Source organism: Halichoerus grypus, chromosome 7 (assembly GCF_964656455.1).
Source record: "Halichoerus grypus chromosome 7, mHalGry1.hap1.1, whole genome shotgun sequence".
Lineage (NCBI taxonomy): Eukaryota > Metazoa > Chordata > Mammalia > Carnivora > Phocidae > Halichoerus > Halichoerus grypus.
In genome coordinates, this window is record NC_135718.1 from 19903286 (window position 1) to 19921136 (window position 17851).

At 36.5% G+C, this 17851-nt stretch overlaps 1 protein-coding gene and 1 non-coding gene across 5 annotated transcripts in view; one reads left to right on the plus strand and one right to left on the minus strand.

Annotated features, from left to right (window-relative positions):
- The window catches only part of ADD3 (adducin 3), a 123801-nt gene that overhangs the window by 87728 nt on the left and 18222 nt on the right, over positions 1-17851 (minus strand). The gene's annotated exons all lie outside the window — the stretch shown is intronic.
- LOC118521474 (U6 spliceosomal RNA) lies at positions 3575-3681 on the plus strand. Its single transcript, XR_004910151.1, has one exon. It is a non-coding gene; the product is annotated as a U6 spliceosomal RNA (small nuclear RNA).

A 17851-nucleotide genomic window follows, 5' to 3' on the forward strand; every position in this document is an offset into this window, starting at 1 on the left:
AAACTTATTTAGTGAAAACTTACGGTTCCAAACGTGGTATTTTCTTCCCCCTCAAAGAAAGGTATATTCTTTTTACCATGTTGTTCTTCCTGAGCTATTCATCCTTGGTTGCAACATAAAAATAAAAAAGTAGACTGGGTAATTTTAACCATAAAAGTGGAGTAACAGCAAATGAGTGAGTGAAGTATCTAGAAACATTCAAATGCAACTTACACAGTAAAGCCCTAAGAAAAAGACTAGCTATACTTAAAAATAAGTAGGGTAATTAGAAAAAACTAAAGGGGGGGAATCAATTTCTTTACATGATAATGTTGCAATTTTCTTTAAAAACTCATATATAACTAAAAACATACTCATTTTCTCAAAAATATAAATGTGCAAATTTGAAGAGTTCCTATTACATGATTTTAAAATATCAAAAAAGTTTGATGATACATTCATTCTATTTTCAATGCTTACAATTATTTCAGGAAAAAAAAAAAAACAACTCACCTGGATTTAAAGGCTAAGACTACCTCAAGTAAAGTTACAGGTACTACAAGAGAAAAAAGGAAGAAGAGCAGAAAGAGAAATCCACCTGTAAAGAGCAAGCAGTTCAACTGAAAAGTGGACTGGCCCAACAACCACACAGACTAAGGTCTCCAGCACACAATTCAAATGTAAACAAAATCACTATGTCTTCCCCTAGGCTCTTCCACAGCCTGAAAATAAGTTTTTTAAATCAACATTCTTGACCACTGAACCAAGATTAATCATTACTGGCCCAGTGCATGCAATTTGCCAAAAAGCTAAAATACATGACAATTCATGAAAAATAAAATAAAAGTTGACCTATTAAAACTCTGAAGTAAAATATGTATTCTACTTTCTCAAATTTTTTTTTCTTAGTCTTTTTTTTTTTTTTTAAAGATTTTATTTATTTGTTAACAGAGAGAGAGACAGCAAGAGAGGGAACACAAGCAGGGAGAATGGGGGAGGGAGAAGCAGGCTTCCCGCCAAGCAGGGAGCCAGATGTGGGACTCGATCCCAGGACCCTGGGATCATGACCTGAGCCGAAGGCAGACGCTTAACAGCTGAGCCACCCAGGCGCCCTACTTTCTCAAAATTTTAATAGCTAGTTTAGATTAACATTAATTTAAAATCTCTAGTATGAGTATAATTTTAGACAAAGAACAAAATCAAATTATTTCATCATTAGTAGAAGCTTTCTTTTGAAATAACTGGATGATGGAAATTATTGAAGTAGTACTTATTTGTAATTATCAGGAGAATTAGATTTGGCTCCTGAGTCTAAGAAGTGAAAAAAAAACTGATGGAAAAAAGTACCAAAGCAAACTCAGTTATAAGATTATTATTATCATCATATTAGTGTGCTAATTCTAAACTAAAATCCACATTCCATGTTATTCCAGAATATTTCCTGATTTAAGAAATAGTATTTTAATTGAAATGAATTGTATTTTCTCTTTTTAAAGCATGAGGGTTTTTTGTAAAATGATTTATAGGATTATTTCTCAGCTCACCTAACATATACCTCGATAAACACTTCCAAGTCATTTGGGCAAGACTGACTTTCGCAAACACACTGCCATGAACAAAAACACTTTTGCACTAGTCAAACCTCCTGAATGCCTGTGCTCTTTGTCTCCTTCTGGCTGCCTTACCACCACCGCCCTCACTGCTTCCCTCCCAAGAATATAAAATGTTAGTTTAAAGTAACTGTTATTTAATATAGTTGTGTTTTAAATCATCGTATTTTTCTTAATGTTAATGTGCTTGTCCGCAGAATAGGAAGCTGTTTTTTAATTATCGCAAGCTCTGACATAAACAATAATGCCTTTAAAAAGACAACACTATTTATAAACTACTACGGAATTCCTTACCCACAACTACCTACTCACAAAGTATATTTCCAAAGAATGAGACCTCCTTTTGCAACACATAAAGTCAAAATCTTCGAGGACATTTTTTTACATAAGAAATTTAATAGAAGGTCCATGAATCCCAAGAGAGTCCATAGATAAACTTCAGAAAAATTAATTTGGGATCTCTCAAATTAAAAACAATAAACTAGGGGCACCTGGGTGGCTCAGTCGTTAAGCATCTGCCTTCGGCTCAGGTCATGATCCCAGGGTCCTAGGATCGAGCCCCGCATCGGGCTCCCTGCTCTGCGGGAAGCCTGCTTCTCCCTCTCCCACTCCCCGTGCTTGTGTTCCTGCTCTCGCTGTGTCTGTCTCTGTCAAATAAATAAATAAAATCTTAAAAAAAAAAAAACTTAAAAAAAATAAACTATATGTGTATTTTGGGTGAATCCATAGCTTTCATCAGATTCTCAAAGTGGCCTGTGACTCCAAAAGTTTAGGAAGTGATCTAACTAGATTGGGGGTTTTAAGTCTGGTTTCATGGGTACATGCCTATCAGCTGTGAAGTATCTATCACAAGTAACTAATTTTGTGATTAAGTACCCAAGTTTGTGAAATATCTGCTTTTTTGAAATACATAATGGAACAGTCCCAAAGTTACCTTTATATTAACATAACTTTCATTTCCTTGCATTTCTTGTATGACAGAGACAGAAAGAGCCCATAATTCAGAGCACAGCCATGGAAATATGCTGTGCATGTGAATTCCCTATGTTACATGTAATCCAGCAGCAAAAAGCTTGAGAATCGTTTTGAACCACCCCCCTCATTTTATAGAAGAACAAATTTAGGCTCAGAGATGAAGTGATTTGTTCAGTCACACAGGAGTCCTGGAACTTCAATCAATATAATCTTAAACAGTGCTGGGATTAGAATGAATGCCTACGCTGGAATTTTCTTAGTCTGGAGAGTGGCTATAAAAAAAAACAATTTTATACCTTGGTATTCAATAAAGTTCCATCCTTGGAATACTTCTCTCACTCTGTACACTCACCTTGGACAACCTCATTTGCCTCCCACAACTTCAACTATCATTTCTTCTAATTCACAAATCTGTATTTCCAGGCCTGTCAAACTTCTTGCTTGTAGCTCCAGATATATATGTCCAGCTGCTCACTTTATATCTCCTACTGTTATGCAAGTTTCTCAACCTTTACATGTTAAAAAAAAAAAAAATCAAACTCATATTACCGACACATTCTTCAAAGGGGAGGAGGAGGGAGAGGGAAGAGATCTTCAATCCCAGTTTTCTTTCTCTATGCCAAAAACCTAGGAGTTTTTTTAACCAGACTTTTACCTCCCACATCCAGATAGTAACCAATTCCTTCTGATTTGGCTATTTTTCCTCTCCATCCGAAAGTAGAAGTTTCTTCCTCTCCATCCCTAGGATTACTGGTTTATTTTAGGTACTTGTTCGCTCTCTCTCTCTCAGGGAATACTATAATGATCTTTTTTGCCTTCAACCCTTCATCCCTTCATCTACTTTCAATATTGCTGCCAAAATGAGATTTTTAAAACAAATCTGACCACATCATTCCACTTCCTATAAATCCTTCAGTGGCAACCCATTATTGAAGAATAAAGTCCAAATTCTTTAACACGGTATGTAAATGTCTCCATGATATAATCTTTGCTATAAAACTATTATCTGCATGCTCGCTTCGGCAGCACATATACTAAAATTGGAACGATACAGAGAAGATTAGCATGGCCCCTGCGCAAGGATGACATGCAAATTCGTGAAGCGTTCCATATTTTTGATAAAAATTTGCATTATCATAGTTACAAACACGCACAGGTAGACAGCCTCGGCATACAAGTGTAGACACCTTGATATGACTGAAAAAAGTTGATTTAAATGTATCATTTCCTCTTAAGATTGAGTCTAAGAGAGCTAGTTTCAAAATAATCTTCAGATAAAAATTTGCATTATCATTATTGACTTAACAACTGATTCTTTTAGCCTCACTTTTTGCTTTCAAGTGTTCTGATATGTTAACTAATTTGACTAGACTTGGCCATACACAGTGGCAGTGTAGACCTCAACTGTGTGATGGTTTCAGTTCAAGAAAGATGAAAGTGGCCTCAGGAACGGCCCGATCCCAGAACTTGCAGAGCCCGTGCTGCTTGTGTGCAAACATTAAGCGAAACCACCAAATGTCTCATTTCTGTCCAGCTCTGCTGAATGGGGGCTGGACTCACGTGTATCTAGCTGAAAAGGAGAGGCACAGAAATACACATACACCAAAGCTGCTCATCCTCCAACTGAAAGTGTATTAAGCAACTTGCAGATACTCCTATTAGAACCTGCCTTTGTTTATATGCCCACTAGATTCAGGAATGTATCATTTGCAGTACTTGTATTGGTTTAGAATATAGGATTTTAAGATCGTCCAACAATGTACTAAAACATTTCAATAAAATCATGCTACTTCTTTCTATTAAAAAAAAAAAACTATTATCTGCTTTATACTACAATGGAAGAATGAGTACTTAAATTTGCGGTTAACTACTAATTATGGATAACCATTTAAAAATTACTGTGCAAGTACACATATATTAATTGGTGAAACTGTGTATGTGCTGTGTAATCCTGCCAGTGCAATTTGTTCAGTCATGTTTCAGGTAAGCTGGCCTATTAATCACCTCTCAGTCTTGGCAAAAGTTTCACATCGTGTAGGAAAAGCTTATAAGAAAAGGCGGCTTCTGGGACAGTCCGTAACAAAATGGCAGGCTTTGATGGGGACGGCGGTAGCATGAGGGAAGAAATGGACAGAAGGAAAAAGAAGAGTCAAACAATTTCCTAGTCTAAAAAAAACCAATGGTAATCAAAATTAGTCTCACACCAACAGTAGCAGCAGCAGCATCTTGGAAACCTGTTAGAAATGCAAAGTATTGGGCCTTACTCCACACCTGCTGCTTTAGAAAGTGTAGCATGTGGCCCAGCAATCAATGGTTTAACAAGCCCTCCAGGTACTTCCTGGAGCAACTAAAGTCAGAGAACCACTAGCCTAAAGGGATCATGTACGACTGGCAGCAAGAGCGCCAGTCCCATTGCAGGGAGCTGAGACAGCATCACAAGTGCAGTTCCTGTTTAGTCAGCTGGTCTCACTTGGCTTTTAAGCTTCTGATCCCATTTCTGTTGGTGAACAGTTCCTTTCTTGTAGAGAATTATCACTCATCTTTAGACTTCCTCACCAAGTAATATCCTTTAGAATAAAGATTGTTCAGATGAGTCTACTCCCTATTACCTGTAACTCCTTTAAAACACGGGATGCTGATAGGGTGGGGTTGGGGAAGGAGGTGGAAAGAGAGTATCAACCAAGAAGAGTTATTAGCATCAAGGGGGCCCTGAGTAGATGGACTCACTGAAGAAAGGAAACCCTATGGATGAGATAATTACCTTTTGTTCCACAAAAGGGTAAGTGTAAGGATCTCATGCTAACATAACACGCAAGGAAAAAAAATGTTTATTTTATATTTGGGTACAAAAGAATCCCTCCCTTAAATCCATTTGGGGTTTGATGGTCTAGTCATAAATACTACTTAGCATTAAACATGCCATTTTTAGTTATTCAGGAAATGGCAAGCCAAAGCTAACAGACATGAGGTCTTCCAAATACAACTGAAAATAAAATATTATCTCATGGTTTGGTTTGGCAGTTAATGGTAAGAGAATTTTTTCTGGTAGGAGACTACATTTATACATTATACGTCCCAAAACCTGAAACATGGCTGGCTAAACTTTTTTAGTTTAACTGAATTTATGCACTGGCTCACAATTAGAAGAGTGAATATATTTAGTATTTTTTATTACTCACAATATGACACAACTTTCTAATTTTCCAACCTAGTGATGATTCCAGAACCACATTTAGCTGTAACATTTAAAAAAAAAAAAAAAAAAGCATGCTCAAATATCATGTTTAAGGAATTCATGGAAAGCAAAGAAATGTCTAAAATCCTTGATGCATATTCAAGTTAGAGAATATAAATAATAGGCTTTGGTACAGATAATTTGTTTATCCTCAGAGTGCCACTGTCTTAGTTGATAGTCTTAAAACCTCATTTCATAGAGTTAATTACATGGCAGTACCCTGAGTTATTGAAATCTTTGGTTTTCCTTTCAGTTCAAATGAAACCAGTCTATTGCTACTAAAACATCTCTTTACCAAATAGTTGAACTTAAAACAATTACATTTTATTTTACTCTTGAAAAAATATATACAACTTAAATTAGAAAATAGCTTGTTAGTGAGATTACCTGGCCTATCAAAAGTCCATGTAAAATTTTAAATATAAGGAAAGTCACATTCACAAAAAGCATCAAAATGCCCCCAAGAGATAATACCAATATCAAAGACCTATCCTATGGAAATGAACATTTCTATGTAAAACTGCCTTATAATACTGGTTTTAAAATGAAACTTATAAACACAAGCCTTATATCCCCCAACCCAAGATATCTGTAACTGTCAAAATGTAATTGTGGTTTTTTTTTCCTTAAAAAGAGTAATCACAAAAATTCTGAAATCTGCTAACACATTACTTAAGGGCTTTGTTTTCCCCCAAGTACATTCTAAGAAACAAGAGTTCCACAGGATATTAATACATTTTATTAGAGTGACTGATTTCCCTGGTCTATGGGACATTTAATTTGAAATACACTGAGGTTTTTTTGTTTTTGTTCTTTAAAGGTAAACTCAGTAACTGGCAATATTTCTCAGTCTTTGTTATGCTAATGTGCATTATGAACCTTTCAGAGAAAGAGTAAAGAAAATAGTTTTCCAAACATATTTGAAACTATTCTTCCTGGGTAATCTCTTAGACCTACAGAACACAGTGTGGGAAATGTTACTCTGGGGCATGAGGCTTCTAATATGAAAATGACAATGTATTACACTTATATGGGGTTAATTTTGAGGTTAAAAAGGATCCATATTAGTTTTTCAGATCTAATCTCCTATGATGTTTGAATTCCTTGTCATTTGTGCCAAGTGGTCTTTGATTCAGCCTATCTACCTGCTCACCTTAAACAGAGTATTAGTTTTGAGCTCATTCTATACAGAAACTTGCCTAAAGATATTAAACTTAATTCATCTGCACTTCAGGATCTTTCTTGTTCACAGAGATTAAGAGGGAAGCAAGTTATGAACCCAGGAACTTTCCAAAATAGAAATAAAAAGTATAATACAATGAAGTTACTGTCACTGCTCTTTATTATTTACAAAATGTATGAAGTATTTGCACTATGTTACAATGTTTGTACTATATACATTTTAACGTAGCACATGCAAATTTTAAATAGAAAAATTAACTTATTTTTAACTATACTCCAAGAACACGGCTGCTGCTATGAATTCCCCAGAAACGGGCTCATCTGATTAGTACAACTGATCTGCCAGCTGGATGCATCCCAAGTAAATTTCAAACTGGCATTTGGCAAAATATCCCTGTACCCAGCAATTTACACAGAACATAAAGATGCATTCTAGAATTGCCCTGAGAACCAAGCAATTGTATGGTAACATGAATATATTCAACTTACTCTCTTTATGCTAAATTTGCTAGCTGAGCAGTTTAAATGATACTTCAAATTCTGTGCCTGAATTCTGCTTACATTTATTCTGTATTAGTTTGTTGGCATCTAACACTGGATTAGGAAAGACTGCCATCTGGTAGTTATGGCAACCTTTTACTAACTTGGTCGGAAGCTGAAGACCGTGAGCCTCAAAGAAATGCAAACCCCAGGTTTATTACTATGAATATATCAATATCTTTTTTAAAAAATAGTCATTCAGTACGGCTTTTCATTTTAGAGAAACACCGTGGGTGCTTGCACGCTCACACATTATATAATCAACCTACAAAGGTCTGGTTTTAAAAGGGGTTAAAGGGATGACTAAATAAGCAATTAGGTCCACACTCCCTTTACCCACAAGGCTGCCACTGTCCCTTTGATAAAGCCTAGGGATGGGAGCCAAATTAGCCCTATTTAAATTGGCCATTTAACTCTAACTTCCCTTAATCACATGGGGGTACATATTTTTTCCTCTGAAAGAAGTTTCAGGTGAGCAATACTTCAGATGAAGTAAATAACAGTATAAAAACAGTAACAACATGTATAGAGCATATGAGCACACAGTAAAGGTTTTCCAATTCATCATGATCTTATTATACCATGAAGGAAAGCCAGAGAGGTAGAACGACAATGATTATCTTCTATAATTTCCTAAGGTTACCCAGTTATGGTAATGGTAGAGCAGGGAAAATTTAATCCACACTACCTAGTTAGAAATTTTTTCTTCCTACTATATCAGTTTCTTTCCTGAAATCGTATTTTACAGCTTACATAGCTTTTAGTATTATAAATATGTGTGTGTATAAAAAGGCTTTGAATCTGAACTTGTCCAAAACTTCCCCGCAGCCCACCTCATCTAGTTTTACTCCTTGAACTTTTTTGTTTTTCCTTTGCTCCCCTTATCTTCCCCAAATCACCAACACTTGCTTGAGCCTGAATTAAAGCAACAGCGTGTAAATGCAGAATCCAGCCGTCCAGCGCACTTACAAACTGTGATTACATCTACTCCAATTTACAGACTAGCATGCCAACACATGGACTATTTCCCCATGCTCTCATTCTAAATGCAACAATATCAAGGACATAGCCATTAAGAGACGACCTGGGATTATTAAAGACTTATCCAGCTCAATATGCTTATTCTATCCCATTATTTTACTTCAACCCTCTTTGTCTATAAAAAGCCCCTTCCTTATATGGTCGGTCTTTGAAGTCTCAGATTTGATATTCCTGGCATTTAGAGGAGACTCTTCTGTAGCTCTTCCTGAAGACATCTGAAGCATTCTTTGCTGACTGATTTTCAAGATGGGAGAGATGTTCTTTCACACGAGGCTTTTAGATTATTGATCCTGCTCAACAGGCTGTCACTAAGGTGAAGTCTCTTGATTAATGTTTGAGCCACTCACTAGGTACTAGCAGGGGAAAAGGGTGGCCTGGCCAGAATGGGGGCACTCAAGTTGTTCACCAAGGAAAAAAAGGATCAGCTAACACCATTTGGCAAGAGACCCCTTTAAATACAGCATTCTGCTTCATGCTAAAGGACACACATGGTTAATGGAAAACACAACGAGAGCATAATGGCTCTAGAATCAGAGAGACATAGGTTGGAATCTTGATTCTCCTACTTGCTAGCTGACCCAGGGCAAAGTTAAAATGTATCTAAATCTCTTCATTTTAACTAATATCAATCTGGAAGAACTGATGTGAGGATTCAAGATTTTATGTAAAGTACCTGGTCCAGTATCTAGTATATGGCAGGTACCCAATAAACAGTAGCAATTAAAAAATTGTTTTTAAATCACCTGTCTTTAAGAAGAAGCTAGTCAGGAGTCCGTAATCACTAGAGATAGTAGGCAGAGTAAATTAAAAAAATATATCTCATAGATTGGGAGTTAGAGAAGGAGAGGTAGTGGCTGCTTGTAGGCAATAGTTCTCAAAACAGCACTGTGATACAAACTGGCTCAGCTAAGTCAGCTGGAATACCTATAGCGAAGGCTTTCTGAGGGAGCATTTCCCTGAACCTCTAACAAGCTCCTAACAGTAAGAATACAACATAAACTCTCTTAACTTTTTATAAAAGTATTTTCCAGTAGAAACATAATGTAAGTCAGAGCTGTTTTTAAATTTTCTAGTAGCCACATTAAAAAATAACAGGTGAAATTAATTTTAATACAGTTCATTTAACCTAATATCAAAATATCATTTCAACATAAATATTAAAAATTGACTTATTTTACATTCTTTTTTCTTGTAGTAGTAAATCTTAGAAACTTAGTATATATTTTACACTTAACATCTCAATTAAGTCCAGCTGCATTTCAAATGGTCAATAGCCACATGTAGCTAGTAGGTACCATATTGAACAGTGGGGCTCTACAATCCTTGCATCAAGCCTGCGCCCCGTCCAAAGAATCTGCTCTAAGACTTGTTGCTCTACTATTCTACTAGGGACCCTAAAAACCTTGTTAGAAGATCTCACTTTTAAAATGTAAACATCATAATGTATGGTGATTAACATAACAATAAAAAATTTTAAAAAAGACATACACAAAAAATAAAAACCAAAAAAATAAAATAAAATGTAAACATCAGCGGACATTTCAACAGGGATTATGTGACACACCTGGGAAGTAAAGAAGAAGGAAAACTAAAAGGTGGGGGTGCGCTGTGAAGAGAATCTTAAGGAAATCAAAGACGTGTTTTGCGTAGATCACAGGTTAGCTCAGACCCATGCCACTTAAAATCATCTCATAAATCCTTTCTAGGTTGTCAAACCCTAGATTACTATAAGATACCTGTGTATCAAAAGCTGGCACAGTCAGCTATGACAAACACACACAGTATATAACTAGTAACAGCTGCTGGGAGCTGTAAGACATTGGTAGAGGAATGCCAATCACATCAATCAACACCATTTCTTGATTGCCCATTGGTAGAGTGTATTCCAATCAGGTCAGCACCTTTAAAATTCCACAAACCTGAAAGAATTTTTAGTAAATGACCTCTGTAAGGGGTCATTAGAACAATTTGTAAAAGTCTGAACAATTTTTTGAAGCTAATATAATAATCCCTTCTTCCTGAGGTATTGTGATAATTCATGCATTTGGACAATTATGCCTTCAGTTAGGTTTGTTTAAAGTTCAACTGTAACTGTAAACAACTTTCAATCAGGTAAGAAAAGTCTGTGTCATATGGTTTGCTTTTTTGCAATTCAAAAAGTACTTTCAAAGTATGTAATGTAAAGTGCAACCAGATGCTATTGGCAAAGAACTGGATTTTCAAATGTGACCGATTTCCAAGAATATTACCACAGATGTGGCCTACACATTGGGTGAGTATAAAGTTTTGAAGAGTTCATATCTAATCTAATCATCTATTTAGAACTCTCCATGCTTTCCCACATTTCAGCGATGGTTCAAATTTTCAAATAGAGTAAATTTCTCAAAAATGCAGAGCGAATCACAAATACATGTATGATTTAAAAACTGCCTCCTCCTAAATAGACTCAGAACACACCATACAGCTGATATATCATAAAAAGCCCCCACTCTATCAAAAAATACGAATTGATGTTAATACCTGAACAAGAACAATAGATCACTTGCATTATAATATAAAGCTTAGTCAATGAGTGGCAGTTTTCTTCCATTTAGAAAAGTTTTCCTGGGGCACCTGGGTGGCTCAGTCATTAAGCATCTGCCTTCGGCTCAGGTCATGATCCCAGGGTCCTGGGACTGAGCCCCCCATTGGGCTCCATGCTCAGCGGGAAGCCTGCTTCTCCCTCTCCCACTCCCCCTGCTTGTGTTCTCTCTCTCGCTGTCTGTCAAATAAATAAATAAAATCTTTAAAAAAAAAAAAAGTTTTCCTTAGTTCCTGTTACTACAAAAATTTACAATCATCACTTACTTGTTACTCTGTAGACTAGCTTTCAAAGTAGATGCAAAACACATTTAAATTCGAAAATTGCAATAACCCCTGTAGCATTTGTATCATATCTAGGAAAAGATAAAAAGAAGTATCTTTAATGATTGAGATTTTTCTCTCAAATAGCTGAAATTTAGAAACATGTACAGATGCTGTGTTAACGGATTCACAGGATAAGTATACGGAAATAAAATTAAATGGCAAAATTCATTTCTTAGTATTTAAACATGCAGAGGATGAACTATTTCACATCATTACTTTCTGAAACTTTCAGAGAAGGGTCCTGAATTAAAATCTCAATTAACCACAAAGCTTAGTGTTTTGGACAAACATTGAACTGTAGTTAATTTAGTAAACTGGCTAAGTTTCTTTAATATATGACCAACATTCATTTTAGGCATTCCTCCTTCCTCTTCCTTTTCTCACAAACAGGGATTTGGGAGTGGTGGATGTAAGTAAGCAACAATCATTTATTCAAAACAAATTTACTGAGCACCTTATATGTACCAGAATACACATGACATATTTTACATGTCATCTTATTTAACCCTCAAAGCAACCTAAGAGATGGGTATTTTTATCCCAATTCTACATACGAATAAAGAAGGTTCAGAGAAGTAACTTGCTCCAGGCCAGCAGGATTTTAAGTCAGATCTGTCTTATTTGTACAACCCAGCGCTAACTCTTCCCTTTCTATTCCAGCTTGCCTCACTTAAGCTCAACCAACTGAACCTGCCCTCTAAAGTTCTCATTCAATAATATTTGCATTTCTTTAGCAGTACTAGTTTTTGGTTATCAATTATAAAGGGGAAAAATAGCTAAAACTGAGGACCAAGAATGATTTATTTTTTTTGTCTCAGAAGTGTTCTATTTTCCATTAAATTATAGAAGAGTATACATAGAGATGGCTACAGTCCCCCAAATAGACTTCTACTGGAAGAATCCTCAACACTAATGCGGGACAAAAGAATGATATTCTAGTGCTGTGTTGCCCAATTTGGTAGCCACCAGTTACACGTAATTACTGCGTACCTGCAATGTGGCTAGTCTGAATTGAGATGTGCCATAGTGTAAAATACACACAAAATGTATAAAAAAGAGCAAAATATTTCATTAGCTTTTTATATTGATTACATGTTGAAAGAATATTTTAAATATATTGAAAATAAAATTTTAATAAAGTATAAAAATATATTTCAAAAATTTCATTTTATTCCTTTTTTAATAACATCGCTTGAAAATTTTAAATTCTATTATGTATTTGGGGGAGAGGACAGCAGTATTCTAAGGCCTTCCTATGAGACTTCAAATCAGACTACGCAGATAGTTTGTACATAAGGCATCCTCCCGTACAAACACCATCCCTGAACAGAAGGCCCAAACCTTTACAATTAAACCTCTTAAAAAGACAGTGAGCTATCAAAAGAAAAACACTCTGGGAAAATTCATGTAATTATTCTGATCAGAAATGGCAAATAAATGTTAATTCTTACAGTAATAAGCCAAATATATGCAGCCTTCTCCCCCATATACACTCTCCAAAATCTTAAAAGCTGTCTTTCCAACCTTTGGTTTCACATACTTTCATGAACATATTTATCTTTACTGCTCAAGAACTGGGCAAGATATTATTAGGGCCTTTATTCCAAATATTGATTCTAAGTGTACTAGACCACAGAAGATCTAAAAGTCAACGTACACTGACTTTAGGACTCACCTAGAAGTTACTGCTTCCAATATATCCCTGAAATCCATTTGTATTCTTAATCATTTGGTCTTCTTTCATTAGAGGACTCAAGGAATTTCAGGTAATTGAAGTTCCTATTAATCAATGTTTTATTCCCTATAGACTAAAATCTCAGGAAAAAGTACCAATAGAAACTTTTAAAAAATCAATCATGAACTTAAATATTACATGGTTTTTATAAAAGAACTGATTTACAAGGTTTTAAATACAAATATTGCCACCATTTACTGAGACAACATGGATGGACCCAGAGGGTATTATGCTAAGTGAAATAAGACTGAGAAAGACAAAAACCATTATGATTCCACTGGTAAGTGGAATTTAAAAACACACAAAAACCCACAAATTTTGTCACCATGAAACAGCTAGTACTCAGTTTAAAATCAACTTATTAAAACACTGAATTCAAAGTTTTCCAATAAGTACCTTGACCTTGTACCTATTCCTATTAAAATCCATTTAAAAATAGATGGAAAGACATCTTACATACTAACAGTGAAATCAAAAGCAATTATATTTTATTTAGACCCCAGCCATAATAATGAATCCTTTTAGTTCCTCAGAAGGATTACTGAAGGTCTTATTTTGAAAAAATCAGGCTATCTTGTAAATTACTTTCTAAAACTGTCGTGAAACCAAATGTTATAGCAAAACATGGGAAAAAAAATCAAAACAAATCTGATAAATTCCATTCAAAGTCCTTGGTATGATGCAACATTGATAAGATGCATTCTTAAATGCTAAAAATCTTGATAAGTTTATCACAAAATTAGATTAAAACACTAACATTTCCAATATGACAGATTTCTTCCTTCACTGTGTTGTATATTGGTTTATTAGTGTTTTTTTTTTTAAAGATTTTATTTATTTTTCAACAGAGAGAGAGAGACAGCGAGAGAGGGAACACAAGCAGGGGGAGTGGGAGAGGGAGAAGCAGGCTTCCCGCTGAGCAAGGAGCCTGATGTGGGGCTCCATCCCAGGACCCTGGGATCATGACCTGAGCTGAAGGCAGACGCTTAACGACTGAGCCACCCAGGCGCCCGGTTTATTAGTATTTCAAATCCACTTGTTTAGGACTTAAGTGAGGTTGTTTTGATCTAAGGGTGAATCTGTTTATATTGAGGAATCTGCATTGGGATGTTGTCATCAACATCTGTTGTTTATAAGCACTTCCTAGCTCAACTGTTGACGGGCACTGCTGGGGACTTACGAAGAAGATCATATGGAAGAACAGCTATGACGTAATGGACATTTAAACTTTAAATACCAAGAATTTGTGAGGACTTACCAGGAATGTTTGGTGTGGGCAAGGCTACTCTTTGCTGATCTAAATAGCTCTCTGAAGATCTCGAAACACTCCCACTGTGGCCAGGCTACTATGTGGTCAACAGTGGTGTTAAACCATACAGCAGTCTCAGAAAGAGAAGGGGGATCTGTCCTGGCCTTGGCAAGGTTACTCCTCATAGCCAGTGGTGTGAACCGGGTTATGGTCCATGGAGTAACAGCCTTCAGAACAACCCACTTTGCTGCCAATACTGGTGCCATCACCCACTAGCCACATGCCCCAGCAGTGAGGAACTAAGCCAGCAGCAGATACCCAAGTTTTTGTTTGGAAGGATCGACTGTACCAAGAACCACCTCATAGAAAGATACACCTCAACTAAATTTGGACTCTAAATCTTTGGTCTCCCCTTTGCCTGGAATAGTGTAATTGATCTATCATTGGTTTTGGAGTAGGTTATTTCTTTATTGGCTAATTAAGAGACATTATCCTGTATGCTATTGGCTTGTGAAATATTATAAATTATAATTCCTGCAGTGAACCTATGTTAAATTATTAGCAAAGATAATCTTAGTCTCTGAGCATAATTTGCCTCACACAAAACACTGTACCTTATGTAATGGCCCACTCAGTTGAAAATAATGGAAAATTGGGGCCATAAATCCTATAATCTATTTTACTCAAATGACCTAAAACTTTCCCTTTTCTTTGGAGTGTGGACCTGTTTCTCATTTAAATATGTTCTTTTCCAAAAGAAAAAAAAAAAGTCAAGGCAGCTAAACAGATCTAGTTTGAATTTTCAATATAATGTTCCTAAACATGTCAGAAATATTTACCATATACATGACTGGCTTCAGTGGTAAGCATACTAAAACTGGAACAATATACAGAAGATCAGCCTAGTTTTTGTCAAAATAACAAGAAAGTACATGACACATTCCAGAGTTTTAAATTTCAAAAAACTTTTCCTAATTCAATGAAAGATTTAAAAAACAAAGGTACCGAGGAACCATGAGAGACGATGGACTCTGAAAAACAAACTGAGGGTTCTAGAGGGGAGGGGGGTGGGAGGATGGGGTGGCCTGGTGATGGGTATTGAGGAGGGCACGTTCTGCATGGAGCACTGGGTGTTATGCACAAACAATGAATCATGAAACACTATATCTAAAACTAATGATGTAATGTATGGGGATTAACATAACAATAAAAAAAATTAAAAAAAAAAAAAAAACAAAGGTACCAACTATTTCTTGAAAAGCAGCTTCAAATCACTGAGAGATGGTGAGGTCTCTCATCCTGTCTAAACCCTACTCTAGGGAAGATCAAGTGAAATTCTGGTGAACTCCCTTACCCCAGAATTGCATGAATGGGTTAAGATCGCTGGAAAAGTCATAAAGTAGAAAAGGCATTGGGCTGAGGGTCACAAACACAGTTGTGAGTCCAGATCAGCCACAAGTAACATTATCTTGAACATGCCACTTTGCTCAACCAGACCAGGTCCTTCATCCATAAAATAAGGTAAGGGTTTCCAAAATTCTGTGCGTCTAGATTTCATCCCCCACTTTACTCCAAATGCCTTTCCAAACTTTAAAATTTACGGAGAATTCTGGAAAATTTCCAAGCATTAATGGAAAGTCTAAATGATTCACACAAAGGCAGAATTTCAGCATCCAAAGAGATTTGCAAACCTGGGGATCTCCTACTTCTATTAGTGGGGAAACTTCCTTTTCATTGGGTCATGAAGGCAGAGGTCAGCTAGCACCACTTTGCAGATTTCCACCTCTCCCATAATTATCAAACTCCCTCTCCAACCGACCAACACAGAATTTGCACAGCTGAGGGGTATAATGAGGCTACAGTTCTTCACTTTAAAATATGAAGGAGGGGTGCCTGGGTGGCTCAGTTGATTAAGCTTCCGGCTCAGGTCTCATCTCAGGGTCTTGGGATCCCAGGATTGAGCCCTGCGTCTGCTTGGTATTCTTTCTCTCCCTCTGCGCACCCACCTCCTCCCCTCCCCCTGCCCCACCTCGCCACGCACTCTCACACACGCACTCTCTCAAATAAATAAATTTTTAATATATGAATTAAAGGCTATAGGTTCTGTGCGCCTTGTCTCAACTCCAGGGGCCTGAATGCCAGTCATAACCTTTGCTGCATGATACAGATTTGTGTAGAGTTTCAAATGACAATCTTGATTAGGTATAAAAATAATAGATTTTGTATCAACTGAAACCTTGATCTTAAAACAATTTTTTTGATCTAAGAATATAGGAGGGGGGTGGGGAATTATTGTTTAATGGGTACACAGTTTCAATGTTGCAAGATGAAGAGTTTTAGAGATGGAAGGTGGTGGTAGTTATACAATATTACCACCAAACTACACCTTTAAAAATGGCTAAGATGGTAAATTCTATGTTGGACACCCACAATAAAAAATATTGGCAGACAGCAGACACCCAGGACTCCAAGACGTGAGTATCAGTTCTACCAATGAAGATGAAACTCCTAGATGTTCAAATAGGGATACTGATGCAGGATTTTGTCCCTAAAGGCACTTGTTGGAGAGCTTCAGAGAGGTTACTACCAATATTACAAATATGTCAATGTGAAGAAAGGAAGCATTGCTGGGCTTTCTATGGTGCTGGCAGCTTATGTGCTGTTCAACTACTGTCTTCCTTACAAGGAATTCAAACAAGAGTGGCTAAGCGAGTTCCACTGAAGAGGGTACAGTGTGGAGGGTGGCCTGGCACCCCTTCTTGAGGAACTGGATCAGTGCTGAATTCTTTCATATCCTAACTGAGAATTAACACCCAATAAAAGATGACTGGTACAAAAATAAATATATTGGAAATTTTAAAAAAGAACCCCCCCCAGATATAAGACTATTATTTATAGTATTTGCATAGGAATGACATTGTATTAAATTCAAAACAAGAAAAGAAACCAAGTCTAGTAACTGTAAGTTTAGAGTCAGGCAATCCCAAGGCTTAGGAGAAAATCTTATGACTTAGTGGGTGGCCAAGGCAAGAGTCAATAAAATAATGCCAAGTACCAAAAATAAAAAGTTTTAGAAAAGGTACAGTTACAGCTGGCCTAATGGGGCAGATGCACAATGATGGTAAAGGCTGACCATTCCTGACCCCTTCTTTGCCCTCCCTCCTAGAGGATGTTTTTCTACGGGAACACTTCTCAAACAGAATTTGCTTTGTTAGCATGTATGTTTTCATAAAGTTATCTGTCATTGCCTAGGATGAGACAGGAGTGACAGATGATTACAATTTCCACCTCCCACTCTTCATACCTCTGCTCTAAGTGGAGAGGAAGCTAGAAAAGGACACTCTTAAGAAAAAAAAAAAGAAAAAAGAAGAGAGAGAGAATGGATCTGGAAACAACAC